Source organism: Bufo gargarizans, chromosome 3 (assembly GCF_014858855.1).
Source record: "Bufo gargarizans isolate SCDJY-AF-19 chromosome 3, ASM1485885v1, whole genome shotgun sequence".
In the NCBI taxonomy this organism is placed as follows: domain Eukaryota; kingdom Metazoa; phylum Chordata; class Amphibia; order Anura; family Bufonidae; genus Bufo; species Bufo gargarizans.
Window position 1 is genome coordinate 489,206,614 of NC_058082.1, and position 15,970 is coordinate 489,222,583.

Sequence of the window (15,970 nt, forward strand, 5' to 3'; positions counted from 1 at the left end):
GCTGCTGGGGGCATAATAACTGATAAGCACATCCGCCTCTCAACTGAAAATGCTGACAGATTGACTCTTATAAGAATGAACAAGGCCTGGATACTCTACCAGAGGAAAGCAGCTAAACATAAAGACACTTTAAAAGTGTTTTTTTTTATAATGTACTGAATACACTGTATTCCCATGCATCCCTTCCACCACAAAAAATGATTCTTCCTTTTCTCGTCCTCCTCCTTTTCAATCATATCAACATTCTTATTAGTCTGCCCTCGTTCCTAATGTTGTAGAGGGTCAGCTCACCTGTAGGCCCTCGCATATAATGTTTTAGAGGGTCAGCTCACCTGCAGGCCCTCACATATAATGTTTTAGAGGGTCATCTCACCAGCAGGCACTCACCTACAATTTTTTAGAGGGTCAGCTCACCTGAAGACTCTTGCATGTAATGTTTTAGAGGGTCAGCTCACCAGCAGGCCCTCACATAAAATATTTTAGAGGGTCAGCTCACCTGCAGGCCCTCGCATATAATGTTTTTGAGGGTCAGCTCACGAGCAGCCCCTCAACCATAATGTTTTACAGTGTCAGCTCACAGCAGGCCCTAACCTACAATCTTTTAGAGGGTCGTCTCACCATCAGGCCCCCACATATAATGTTTTTGAGGGTCAGCTCACCAGCAGGCCTTCAACCATAATGTTTTACAGGGTAAGCTCACCAGCAGGCCCTCGCCCATACATTTTTCAATGGTTAGCTAAGCGGCAGGCACTCGCCCATAATTTTTTCAATGGTCGGCTCAGCAGCAGGCACTTGCCCATAATTTTTTCGATGCTCAGATCAGCAGCAGGCACTCGCCCCTAATGTTTTAGAGAGTCAGCTCTGCAGCAGACCTTCTAATGTTTTAAATGGTCAGCTCAGCAGCAGGCACTCACACGTAATGTTTTAGAGGGTCACCAGCAGGCTCTTGCTCCTAATGTTTTTGAGGGTCACCAGCAGGCCATCAATCATAATTTTGCAAGAGTGTATGATGCTCTCCTTTATGTGTAATAAAGGGTGTATTGGAGTGCTAGTTCCTTGTAATTTTTGGAAGCCCTTTTACTTAGTGCATAGGCTTTATGAGTGTAGGAGTCCCACTACCTGAACAATTATACCACAATGTGAATGAGGCCCTCCATTATGTGATATACAGGTTGTATCGGAGTGCCTCTTCCTTGTAATTTTTCTGCAGCACTTGCACTTTATATACAAGTAAATATACAGGAAAGAATGTTTCCTAACAATTTTTCCTCTAAAATTGGCGTACTACTAGGACAACATCGTTCCTAGCAGCGACCTGGAAGTCCAAGATGCATCCAGACATCCTCCCCATGTTGTTCCCAAACCATTTTGGTGGTGTTTCCTTCAATTTCTGACCTTTTCCTATGAACCAGATACTGTCTCCTCTTCAGAGAAGGCGGTGCCGGGTTTAATGCTCGGGCTCTCCCATTGACTTCCATTGTGTTCGGGTGCTCGGTAGAGCACCCGAGCATCCTGAGGTGTTCGACCTGAACACCCAAAAACTTTGGTGCTCGATCAACCCTACTCAGTATCCTTGTCTGTCCCTACATACAGTTGTTATAGACAAGCAACCTATAAGACTGTTCCTTTGGCATAACCTAGTAGGCATATAGCCAAGAGAGGCCTAGCTTCCGTCGTTAGACTCCCAGTTGCCATAACACTCCATCAGCACCTTGAGACAGCTTTGTAGGGGGGTTATGGATAACAGAGGGATCTGTCTTTCCTGTTGATCTCAGCTTCTACCGGGTTTAATGTAGCCATGCTGTATGGCTGAGTCATCTCTGTAAATGCTGCTGTATGGTATATAGGACTCAGCAGCATCACCCGACACTGGTACAATGGAACAACACCGAAGAGATAGCAGGGAACTGCTCTAATGTATAAAGTCATTAAGAAATCCTCAAGTGGTTAAAGAGCCAAAAACAAAAATAAAAAAAGTATATAATTATTTTTATTAAAGTTTGTAAATATAAAATGAAATAGAAATGAGAAATTGGTCTTATAGCTAATGCAACCAGCGTTAAACGGGCTAATGGTATCATATACTATATAGTAACAACATAAAGAGCAAGTGCAGATAATAACACCAAGACAATCCACTATATATATCAGTATGCCAAAATGTAATATAAGTAACAAACCCACAAACCCATAATATGCTGTAGGTAAGTCATAGGGACATCATCCTTCCCAATGCTCTAGACTTGCATTGAGCAAATCGAAGTATTGAAGTGGAGTTCAATCTGAATTTCAGGAAAAATGCAATTCGCCATGAAGTCAAATTTTCTTACGCTTCAAGGTAACTAATAAATTTTTCCTAAAATAGTGTCTGAAAGTAAAAAAATATATATATACTCCTCTCATCCACTTGATCACGGAGAGGCGGTTCACTTCTTGATTAACCCCTTAAGGACCAGGCTCATTTTCACCTTAAGGACCAGGCCATTTTTTGCAAATCTGACCAGTGTCACTTTAAGTACTGATAACTTTAAAACGCTTTTACTTATACAGGCCATTCTGAGATTGTTTTTTCGTCACATATTGTACTGCATGACACTGGTAAAATAAAGTCAAAAAAATTAATTTTTTTGCATAATAAAATACCTAATTTACCAAAAATTTGGAAAAATCTGCAAATTTCAAAGTTTCAGTTTCTCTACTTCTGTAATACATAGTAATACCCCCAAAAATTGTGATGACTTAACATTCCCCATATGTCTACTTCATGTTTGAATTATTTTGGGAATGATATTTTATTTTTTGGGGATGTTACAAGGCTTAGAAGTTTAGAAGCAAATCTTGACATTTTTCAGAAATTTACAAAAACCCAATTTTTAGGGACCACTACAGCTCTGAAGTCACTTTGCGAGGCTTACATAATAGAAACCGCCCAAAAATGACCCCATTCTATAAACTACACCCCTCAAGGTATTCAAAACTGATTTTACAAACTCCGTTAACCCTTTAGGTGTTGCACAAGAGTTATTGGCAAATGGGGATGAAATTTGAGAATTTCATTTTTTTTGCCTAATTTTCCATTTTAACCCATTTTTTCCACTAACAAAGCAAGGGTTAACAGCCAAACAAGACTGTATCTTTATTGCCCTGACTCTGCCGTTTACAGAAACACCCCAAATGTGGCCGTAAACTACTGTACGGCCACACAGCGGGGCGTAGAGTGAAAGGTGTGCCATATGGTTTTTGGAAGCCAGATTTTGCTGGACAGTTTTTTTGACACCATGTCCCATTTGAAGCCCCCTGATGCACCCCTAGAGTAGAAACTCCCTAAAAGTGACCCCATCTAAGAAACTACACCCCTCAAGGTATTCAAAACTGATTTTACAAACTTCGTTAACCCTTTAGGTGTTGCACAAGAGTTATTGGCAAATGGGGATGAAATTTGCGAATTTCATTTTTTTGCCTAATTTTCCATTTTAACCCATTTTTTCCACTAACAAAGCAAGGGTTAACAGCCAAACAAGACTGTATCTTTATTGCCCTGACTCTGTCATTTACAGAAACACCCAATATGTGGCCGTAAACTACTGTACGGCCACACAGCGGGGCGTAGAGTGAAAGGTAACCGTATGGTTTTTGGAAGCCAGATTTTGCTGGACAGTTTTTTTGACACCATGTCCCATTTGAAGCCCCCTGATGCACCCCTAGAGTAGAAACTCCATAAAAGTGACCCCATCTAAGAAACTACACCCCTCAAGGTATTCAAAACTGATTTTACAAACTTCGTTAACCCTTTAGGTGTTGCACAAGAGTTATTGGCAAATGGGGATGAAATTTGAGAATTTCATTTTTTTGCCTAATTTTCCATTTTAACCCATTTTTTCCACTAACAAAGCAAGGGTTAACAGCCAAACAAGACTGTATCTTTATTGCCCTGACTCTGCTGTTTACAGAAACACCCAATATGTGGCCGTAAACTACTGTACGGCCACACAGCGGGGCGTAGAGTGAAAGGTGCGCCGTATGGTTTTTGGAAGCCAGATTTTGCTGGACAGTTTTTTTGACACCATGTCCCATTTGAAGCCCCCCTGATGCACCCCTAGAGTAGAAACTCCATAAAAGTGACCCCATCTAAGAAACTACACCCCTCAAGGTATTCAAAACTGATTTTACAAACTTTGTTAACCTTTTAGGTGTTGCACAAGATTTAATGGAAAATAGAGATACAATTTCAAAATTTCACTTTTTTGGCAGATTTTCCATTTTAATATTTTTTTTCCAGTTACAAAGCAAGGGTTAACAGCCAAACGAAACTCATTATTTATGGCCCTGATTCTGTAGTTTACAGAAACACCCCATATGTGGTCGTAAACTGCTGTACGGGCACATGGCAGGGCGCAGAAGGAAAGAAATGCCATACGGTTTTTGGAAGGCAGATTTTGCTGGACTGGTTTTTTGACACCATGTCCCATTTGAAGCCCCCCTGATGCACCCCTAGAGTAGAAACTCCAAAAAAGTGACCCCATTTTAGAAAGTACGGAATAGGGTGGCAGTATTGTTGGTACTAGTTCAGGGTAGATATGATTTTTGGTTGCTCTATATTACACTTTTTGTGCGGCAAGGTAACAAGAAATAGCTTTTTTGGCACGTTTTTTTTTTGTTATTTACAACATTCATCTGACAGGTTAGATCATGTGGTAATTTTATATAGCAGGTTGTCACGGATGCAGCGATACCTAATATGTATACAATTTTTTTTATTTATGTAAGTTTTATACAATAACTTCATTTTTAAAACCAAAAAATTGTTTAGTGTCTCCATAGTCTGAGAGCCATAGTTTTTTCAGTTTTTGGGCGATTATCTTGAGTAGGGTCTAATTTTTTGCGGGATGAGATGACAGTTTGATTGGCACTATTTTGGGGTGCATATGACTTTTTGATCGCTTGCTATTACACTTTTTGTGACGTAAGATGGCAAAAAATAGCTTTTTTTACACCGTTTTTTTTTTTTTTTTTTTTTTACGTTGGTCACCTGAGGGGTTAGGTCATGTGATATTTATATAGAGCCGGTCGATACGGACGCGGCAATACCTAATATGTATACTTTATTTTTATTTATGTAGGTTTTACACAATGATTTTATTTTTGAAACAAAAAAAATGATGTTTTAGTGTTTTCATAGTCTAAGAGCCATAGTTTTTTCAGTTTTTGGGCGATTATCTTGAGTAGGGTCTCATTTTTTGCGGGATGAGATGACGGTTTGATTGGTACTATTTTGGCGTACATGCGACTTTTTTGATCACTTTTATTACCTTTTTTGGGAAGTAAGGTGGGCAAAATTTCAATTTTCTCATAGTTTTTATTTTTTTATTTTTATGGCGTTCACTGTGCGGGGAAAGTAACATGGCCGTTTTATAGATCAGGTCGTTACGGACGCGGCGATACCTAATATGTGTAGTTTATTTTATTTTTTTAATTTTTATTCAGTGATAAATGTTTTTTTTTTTATCTTAACTTTTTTCACTTATTCTTTTTATTTTTGGACCCAGACCCACTTGGTTCTTGAAGATCCAGTGGGTCTGATGTCTGTAAAATACAGTACAGAACCCCTATAGGTTTCTGTACTGTATTTTACTTACACTGAACAGATCTATGCTTTCAGCACAGATCTGTTCAGCACCATGGACAGCAGGACGCCTGAGCAGGCGTCCTGTTGCCATGGGAACCTTCCCCGTCTGCTCAGTTATGGTCAGAACTTCGCAGACGGGGAAGGGTGAGGACGGGGCTTCGGGGGGCTCTCTGGGGGCTCTCTCCCTCTCCATCGGGGGGCTGCAAAGGCACAGCAGCCCCCCGATCGGAGAGGGAGGGAGCTCCCTCTTACTGTTAACCTTTTCCATACAGCGATCCGTACGGACCGCTGTATGGAAAGGGTTAAACGGCTGACATCGCATCAACGATGTCAGCCGTTTATACCAGGGTGCCAGCAATGTGCTGGCACCCTGGTATACCCACTGTACACCAACGATTACGCAATAGGAGGCGGGCGGGGGATCGCGATCCCGCCTGCCGCACCGCCCGACTCCCGCAACGCCCCCACCGCCTGCGACACCCCCCCTGCACCACCCGCCGCCATCAAATCATGCAGGGGTGCAGGGGGGGGTGTACTATATTGATTTTAGGCACTCTAAAGTTTCTGATCCCCGCGGTCAGGGACCGCGGGGATCAGAAACTGCAAAAAGCGCAGCAAACCGCAGGTCTGAATTGACCTGCGGTTTTCTGCGATCGTCGATGCGGGGGGGGGGTCAAATGACCCCCCCCTGCATTGTTACAGGATGCCGGCTGAATGATTTCAGCCGGCATCCCGTTCCGATTAACCCCCGCGGCGCCGGCATCGCTATTTAAAGCCATGACGTACCGGTACGTCATGTGTCCTTAAGGACTCGGGAAACATGCCGTACCGGTACGTCATGTGTCCTTAAGGGGTTAAAGAAAACCCGCCAAAGGACCTGTGGCAAGCATGATGACCTCACTACGTGATCACACTGATGAAGTCGCCACTCGCGCCCGCATGATCACACTCACCACAGGTTCTTTGGCGGGTTTTCTTCAGTCAAGACAGGAGTGAACACCCTCTCCGCGATCAAGAGGATGAGGTGAGTAGTATACATTTTTTAAAACTCTGATTAACCCCTGAGCAGCAGAATGTGATTCTCAGATGCTGTGATCAGGGTTTATTGTGACTTCTGAGGGGTTTGATGGGGACGACACTATCATTGTTCCCTGTCATTGCAACCTCTCCATATTGGAAACCGATTTGTGATCGTCACAAAGTAATTAGTAACAAATGGAATTTATTGTCAAAACTTTGCTCATCTCTACTCTGGACTACCAGTTGACCTTAATAGATACTAGTAAAGTACATGCTTGATCTCTTTCTTCTTGTTTATTGCTCACATGAATGTGCCTTTTCTTTGGGGAAAATTGTGGACCTCCAACTGTGATGTCCATATGACCTGATGGAATAAGACTTTGACTGCCAGGTGCATCTGCTGAATTGCAGTTTTTTCTATTATGACAATTTTCAAGCATTAGCAAATCATTTTCTGTTCTCTATCAACACCTCTAGGCCCACCAAAATGGTTGAAATTTGTTATGTTATCACTTGCAAAAAGATATCAAACACAACAGGATAGACCAAGCCTTGTGTGTGACAGACCGTTTGTAATATGTGTCTGTTTAGGATTTACTGCATCACCAAATTGTTCTGAAAGGCCTGCTGGCTTAACTCTGAACTGTCCAGGAACATTACAGCTCTATAAACTACTAAATCATGTTCCTAAAATTCCAAGCTTCACTACAAGCATTTACTAATTGATCCATGCAACTACAGAATGAACTAAACTATCATTGACCCTCTTGTTGCAGCTGTCTCTATGACACTGTATTACTAAGGCTTTCTCTCCTTGAAGCAATGTTTTGTATTGGTAGAGAAAAAAAAAACCTGAAGGTTTGGAAGAAAAAGAGTAGGGACCAAATTGGAGAATACAAGTCCCATAGCTCCCATTGTAGTGATAAACAACTGCAGTTTGTAGATGACCCCCTCGTTTTATCAGCACATTTTCCTGGATCAATGCTTATGTAGTAAATAAACTCCTTAATATGGACATAGTGAAAGTGACAACTTAATTCCTTTGCTTTCAGGATAGATTCTTCTTAAATGCATCAACAATACCAGCTCCCACAAGATTGGCATCTGGGGAATTTAAAGGCTATCTCTTGTATAATTAGTATATTGCAGTGCTACCATCCTTAATGCATTTCATTGATTTACCACTTTTGTATCTAGACAGGGAGAGTAACAAGTAATATTATCTTCTACTTTTTATTGACTGCAACACAATATTGCAGGATAGATAGATATTATTTAGATAAATTGATATTGGATAGATAGATAGACATTAATCTGCAGTTGTCAGGATTAGACGACTACTGTCAAACACAAACAGGGATAGTACAGCCCTAAAACCTCTGACCCACTATCCCTACCTACTTGTGACTTCACAACTGGGGGACCCCTATACTGGAATATTTTTGAGGGGCACACAAACAGGGAACAAAAAACAGATAAACAGAAAGAGTAGTCATATGGTAAAAGTTCAAATTCCAGTCGGACAATGAAGTACAAAAGCACCAGTGGAAAACGAGAAATCCAAAACGCCAGAATGTCAAAACCAATACAATTCCAAATAGCCAGAAACCAAAAACATAGTCACAATACCAATCCGGAAATGCAGAAAGGAAATTAATCTTTAATAACACAAGGGAATTCATCTGCACCAGACCCTCAGCAGGAGCATGTTTGTCAGGAAGTAACTCATGAAATCAAGCTATCTGCCATCTACCAATACCCATGACCTCTCCTCAGGACCATAACGTTTCCAGTGAATTAAATATTCCAAATTATTACGGACCCTTCTAGAATCCAGAATTCTTCTTGCCTCAAATTCTGTTTCACCTTCTACCTCCACCGGATCAGGAGGTTTCTAAGAAACCAGAGGAGTTACATATTTTTTTTAACAATGACTTGTGAAACACATTGCTATATTGGCCCAGTCATGAAGTGGAGAGGGTGGGAACAGCATGAGAAGTCAGTGAGGTGACAGCAGCATGAGGAGAACACAGAGTGGTCCAGTGACAGAGTGGGGAGGTGGCAGCGACATGAGAAGACCACAGAGTAGTGATGTGACAGCAGCATGAGAAGACCACAGAGTGGCCCAGTGACATAGTGGTGAAGTGGCAGCAGCATGAGGAGACCACAGAGTGTCCCAGTGACAAAGTTGGGAGGTGGCAGCAGCATAAGGAGGCCATAGAGTAGTGATGTAGCAGCAGCATGAGGAGACCACAGAGTGGTCCAGTGACAGAGTGGGGAGGTGGCAGCAGCATGAGGAGACCATAGAGTGGTCCAGTGAGAATTTGGGGAGGTGGCATCAGCATGAGGAGACCACAGAGTAGTGATGTGGCAGCAGCATGAGGAGACCACAGAGTGGCCCATTGACATAGTAATAAGGTGGCAGCAGCATGAGGAGACCACAGTGTCACTCAGTGACACAGTGGAGAAGCGGCAGCAGCATAAGGAGACCACAGAGTAGTGATGTGACAGCAGCATAAGGAGACCACAGTGTCGCTCAGTGACACAGTGGAGAAGTGGCAGCAGCATGAGGAGACCACAGAGTGTCCCAGTGACAAAGTTGGGAGGTGGCAGCAGCATAAGGAGGCCATAGAGTAGTGATGTAGCAGCAGCATGAGGAGACCACAGAGTGGTCCAGTGACAGAGTGGGGAGGTGGCAGCAGCATGAGGAGACCACAGAGTAGTGATGTGACAGCAGCATAAGGAGACCACAGAGTGGCCCAGTGACATAGTGGTGAGGTGGCAGCAGCATGAGGAGACCACAGAGTGGCCCAGTACATACTGTTGCGGTAGCAGCAGCATGAGAAGACCACAGAGTAGTGAGGTGACAGAAACATGAGGAGACCATAGAGTGGTCCAGTGAGAGTGTGGGGAGGTGGCAGCAGCATGAGGAGACCACAAAGTAGTGATGTGACAGCAGCATGAGGAGACCACAGAGTGGCCCAGTGACATAGTAATAAGGTGGCAGCAGCATGAGGAGACCACAGAGTAGTGATGTGGCAGCAGCATGAGGAGACTACAGAGTGGCTCAGTGACAAAATGGGGAGGTGGCAGCAGCATGAGGAGACAACAGAGTAGTGATGGGACAGCAGCATGAGGAGACCACAGAATAGCCCAGTGACATAGTGGTGAGGTTGCAGAAGCATAAGGAGACCACAGAATAGTGATGTGGCAGCAGCATGAGGAGACCACAGAGTAGCCGAGTGACTGAGTGGGTATGTGGCAGCAGCATGAGGATACCACAGAGTAGTGATGTGACAGCAGCATGAGGAGACCACAGAGTGGCCTAGCGACATAGTGATGAGGTGGCAGCAGCATGAGGAGACTACGGAGTGGCCCAGTGACATACTGTTAAGGTAGGAGCAGCATGAGGATACCACAGGGTGGCCCAGTGACATAGTGTTTAGGTAGCAGCAGCATGAGGAGACCACAAAGTAGTGATATGACAGCAGCATGAGGAGACCACAGTGTGGCCCAATGACATAGTGTTGAGGTAGCAGCAGCTTGAGGAGACCACGGAGTGGTCCAGTGACATAGTGTTGAGGTAGCAGCAGCATGTGGAGACCACAGAGTGGCCCAGTGACAGAGTGGGGAGGTGGCAGCGGCATGAGAAGACCAAAGGAGTAGTGATGTGACAGCAGCCTTAGGAGACCACAGAGTGGCCCAGTGACATAGCTTGAGAAAGACCGTTTAGGTCGAAACGTTGCATGTATTTGATGGAATAAAGGAATGAATGAGACAAGAGAGTGCAGCAGCATGATGAGACCACAGAGGTGGGCCCGTGACATACTGTTTAAGTAGCAGCAGCATGAGGAAACCACAGAGTAGTGATGTGGCAGCATCATAAAACTGGGGAGCTGGAATTAGTGATGTGTGAGGAGGACTATGACATAATGGGAATAACTGAGACCTGGCTGGATGATTGCTATGACTGGACGGTTTATGTACATGGTTACAGTCTGTTTAGAAAGGATCGTCAAAACCGGAGAGGGGGAGGGGTCTGCCTTTATGTAAAGTCCTGTCTAAAGCCCACACTCCAGGAAGATATAAGTGAGGGACATGAACATGTGGAGTCACTGTGGGTAGAGATACATGGAGCTAAAAACAACAATAAATTACTAATAGGAGTTTACTATAAACCACCTAATATACCAGAGTCCACAGAAAATCTACTACTAAATGAGATAGACAAGGCGGCAAATCATGATGAGGTGGTTATTATGGGGGACTTCAACTACCAAGATTTAGACTGGGAAACTGAAACTTATATATCTCATAAGGGAAACAGGTTCTTGGCAATAACCAAACACAATTACCTCTCCCAATTGGTTCAGGACCCGACTATAGGGACGGCCATACTGGACTTAGTATTAACCAATAGGCCTGACAGAACAACAGACGTGCAGGTTTGTGGACACCTGGGAAATAGTGACCATAAAGTAATAACCTTCCAATTATCATTCAAAAGAGTGTTTCTACAGGGAGGAACAAAAATACCAAACTTCAAAAAAGCTAAATTTAGCCAACTAAGAGAGGCCATAGGCCTAACTAACTGGGACAAAGTCCTCAAAAATAAAAATACAGCCACAAAATTTAATATCTTTGAAAAAACATCCTAAAATCTCCTTGTGAGAGGTACATACCGTATGGGAATAAAAGGTTAAGGAACAAAAGGAAACCAATGTGGATAAATACAACTGTAAAGAAAGCAATAAATGACAAAAAGAAAGCATATAATCACTAAAACAGGAGGTAGCACGGAAGCACTGAAACACTATAAGGAAATAAATAGAACATGTAAAAAACAAATAAAAGTGGCCAAACTAGAGACCGAGAGATTAAATGCCAAAGAGAGTAAAACTAACCCTAAAATGTTTTTCAATTATATAAATGCTAAAAAGTATAAATCTGAAGGTGTCGACCCTTTAAAGAGTAATGAAGGGGGAGTCGCAGAGAGCAACGAGGAGAAAGCAAAGCTGTTAAATATTTTTTTCTCCAATGTATTCACTGAGGAAAATAAACTGCCAGATGAGATGCAGAATGTAAAAATAAATTCCTCATTAAAAGTATCCTGTCTGACCCAGGAAGAAGTACATCAGCGACTTAAAAAGATTAAAACAGAAAAATCGCCAGGACCGGATGGCATACACCCCCGTATCCTAAGGGAATTAAGTAATGTCATAGCCAGACCCTTATTTCTGATATTTGTGGACTCTATACTTACAGGGAATGTCCCACAGGATTGGCGCATGGCAAATGTGGTGCCAATATTCAAAAAAGTTCCAAAAACAGAGCCCGGAAACTATAGGCCGGTAAGTTTAACATCTGTTGTGGGTAAACTGTTTGAAGGTTTTCTGAGAGATGCTATCTCAGAGCACCTCAACGGAAATAAGCAAATAACGCCATACCAGCATGGCTTTGTGAGGGATCGGTCATGTCAAACTAATTTAATCAGTTTCTATGAGGAGGTAAGTTCTAGACTTGACAGCGGCGAATCAATGGATGTCGTATATCTGGACTTCTCCAAAGCATTTGACACTGTACCACATAAAAGGTTAGTATATAAAATGAGAATGCTCGGACTGGGAGAAAAGGTCTGTATGTGGGTAAGTAACTGGCTCAATGATAGAAAACAGAGGGTGGTTATTAAAGGTACACACTCAGATTGGGTCACTGTTACTAGTGGGGTACCTCAGGGATCAGTATTGGGCCCTATTCTCTTTAATATATTTATTAATGATCTTGTAGAAGGCTTGCATAGTAAAGTATCAATTTTTGCAGATGACACTAAACTGTGTAAAGTAATTTTCACTGAAGAGGACAGTATACTACTACAGAGGGATAAGGATAGATTGGAGGCTTGGGCAGATACGTGGCAGATGAGCTTTAACACTGACAAATGTAAAGTTATGCACATGGGAAGGAATAATGCAAGTCACCCGTACATACTAAATTATAAAACACTCGGTAACACTGACATGGAAAAGGATCTAGGAATTTTAATAAACAGCAAACTAAGCTGCAAAAACCAGTATCAGGCAGCTGCTGCCAAGGCCAATAAGATAATGGGTTGCTTCAGAAGGGGCATAGATGCCCCTGATAAGAACATAGTCCTACCACTTTACAAATCGCTAGTCAGACCACACATGGAGTACTGTGCACAGTTCTGGGCTCCTGTAAACAAGGCAGACATAGCAGAGCTGGAGAAGGTCCAGAGGAGGGCAACTAAAGTAATAACTGGAATGGGGCAACTACAGTACCCTGAAAGATGATCAAAATTAGGGTTATTCACTTTAGAAAAAAGACGACTGAGGGGGGATCTAATTAATATGTATAAATATATCAGGGGTCAGTACAGAGATCTATCCCATCATCTATTTATCCCCAGGACTGTGACTGTGATGAGGGGACATCCTGTGCGTCTGGAGGAAAGAAGGTTTGTACACAAACATAGAAAAGGATTCTTTACGGTAAGAGCAGTGAGACTATGGAACTCTCTGCCTGAGGAGGTGGTGATGATGAGTACAATAAAGGAATTCAAGAGGGGCCTGGATGTATTTCTGGAGCGTAATAATATTACAGGCTATAGCTACTAGAGAGGGGTCGTTGATCCAGGGAGTTATTCTGATTGCCTTATTGGAGTTGGGAATACATTTTTTTATTCCCCTAAAGTGGGGAAAATTGGCTTCTACCTCACAGTTTTTTTTTTTTTTGTTGCCTTCCTCTGGATCAACTTGCAGGATAACAGGCCGAACTGGATGGAGAAATGTCTTTTTTTGGCCTTATGTACTATGTTACTATGTTACTATCATGAGTAGACCAGAGAGTGGCCCAGTGACAGAGTGGGGAGGTGACAGCTTCATGAGGAGACCACAGAGTGGCCCAGTGACATAGTGTTGAGGTGGCAGCAGCATGATGAGACCACAGAGTATTGATGTGGTAGCAGCATGAGGAGACCACAGAGTGGAACAGTGACAGATTGAGCAGTTGGTGGCAATAAGAGTACTAGCTGAAAATGGTGGCTGGCAGTAGAGGCACCTGGCATCAGACATGGCATCAGGCAGATGGCAGCATCCGAATAGTAGCTGAAGAAGGTAGCCAGAAGAAATAGGTATTTTTTGTCAAAGTATAGGTATGTCACTGGACCACTCTGTGGTCTCCTCATGCTGCTGCCACCTCACTGCATCAGGCTCTGGTGTTTGAAAATCCTGGCTGATCCACGCCTGATTCATCTTCACAAAGGTCAGTTTCTCCACATTTTGGGTGGACAGGCTAGTTCTACTTGGGGTAACTATGGCCCCCACCGCACTAAACGCCTGCTCTGATACTACACTGCTGGCCAGGCAGGAAAGATTGTCTAGGGCAAACTTGGCCAGTTGTGGCTACAAATTGAGTTTGGCTGTCCATTAGTCCAGGCGATTTTATATATGGGGTGTCAGTATGCCACAACCTTCTGGTTCTGCTTTATGCCTAGCTGCTGGTGAGTAGTTTCTTCAGTAGGCGGGTGAAGAAAACGGGTCATCAGAGACTCCAGACTTAAGTTGCTACTTATAGAGCTGGTACTGCTCCTGGCCCCCCCACTTTCCCCCCAGCAGCCCTGGCAGTGGAATGTGTGCACAGAGGGCCCGCGGGAAGACCTGCATGAGGATGGGGGATAGCGCACATAGGCAGTGGCCAACTGACTACAAAGGATGTTTTGATAGTAGTTCAGTTTTTCCTCCCTCTCAGTGAGTGTAAAAAAGGCCCCTACTTTGGACTGGTAGCGAGGGTCTAACATGGTGAATAGCCAGTAGTCCTCCCTCTGCCGAATGGTGACAATTCGCCTGTCACTTTTTAAGCAACGAAACATGCATCGGGCCATTTGTGCAAGTGACTTGGATGGGCTCCCTGCCTCCATCTCCACTGTATACTGTGTGTCTGAGTCCTCTGCCTACTCTTCCTGTCACGCACAGAGGGAGTGGGGAAGTAACCACCGAGCTCAACCCGCACCCCTGTCCCTGCCTACTTGCCTCGCAAGTCCTAGTGAATAGGGACAACTGGTCGACAAACCCTAAACTAGGATAAGTGCATGGAAGACAGACAAACATACAACAACAAAGTCAAACAACCCGAGCCAATAACCAAGAGAGCAGCAAATTACCAGAGGAGCAAGCGGAGGATCGTCAGGGAGAAAACCTGAAGACAAAACCAGGAGGGAACTCCAAGACCAAGGGATGAGACAGGCGGGAAGTAGCAACACATGCAGGAGACCAACAAACCAGGTTAAGTATAAATGCAGGAAGGACCTTAATAACAAGCAATCTGTGGCCAGAAGATTGCCTTTTTAAATAGGGCGCTAGTGGAGTCATGTGACGTGGTCAGCGTCACATGACTCCTGAGTTCCAATACAGCCGAGCACAGAGTGAACTGCTTGGCGCTCAGCTCTCATGCTGTTGCCACGGGAATGGGCGACGCCGGGCATGCTGATCATGCGAGCACGCCCCGGCTGTCCCTGCCTCCCGGAACTCTGCACCGTGACACTTCCTCATCGCCCTGTAGCTCCTCTGGCTGCTCCTGCTCCTCCTCTCCTGTCACCTGTTTAGGAAAACCACCCATGTCTCTACACATTGCTTGTGCTCGAATGTGCTCCTTCTCCTCCTCTAGTTCAGCCCCCACAGGGCTCAAGTGGTCATGAGATGTAGTGACCAAGGCAACCATTCAAGCACTACTGAGTTGCTGGTCAAGACATGACAGTTAGATGACACCGGGAGCTCAGGCCTCTAGCTGCGACTCCTGCTGCCACGCCCCCCTTCTTATGTTGTCTGCATGGGCCCAATCACCTGTCTGTCTGACATACTGTATAATAAAATAATTAATTTAAAATTTAAATAATCCCCCCCTAAAAAAGGCTGTAGTACAATTTTACTTCACCCCTGAATGGCAATTAAGACATATATATTTTTTTATTATTAATAAACTCCCCAACAAAAAAAATAATAATCATAATTCACCACAGTACGACAATCGTATTTTTTTTCCTATTTCTACACCCCAAAAAAAGAGATATAATAATCATAATTCTCAGCCGAATGGCTAATGACACGTACGTATAATTCCTTTTTCTACACCACGTAAATGGCTGTAGTACAATGTAACTTCACCGCTGGATGCCAATTATGACATATATTTTTTCCTTTATTTTTCCTATTTCTAAACCCCAAAAAAAAGAAATATAACAAGCACAATTCACCGCCCAACGGCTAATGGGACGTACGTATATTTCCTTTTTCTACACCACTTAAATGG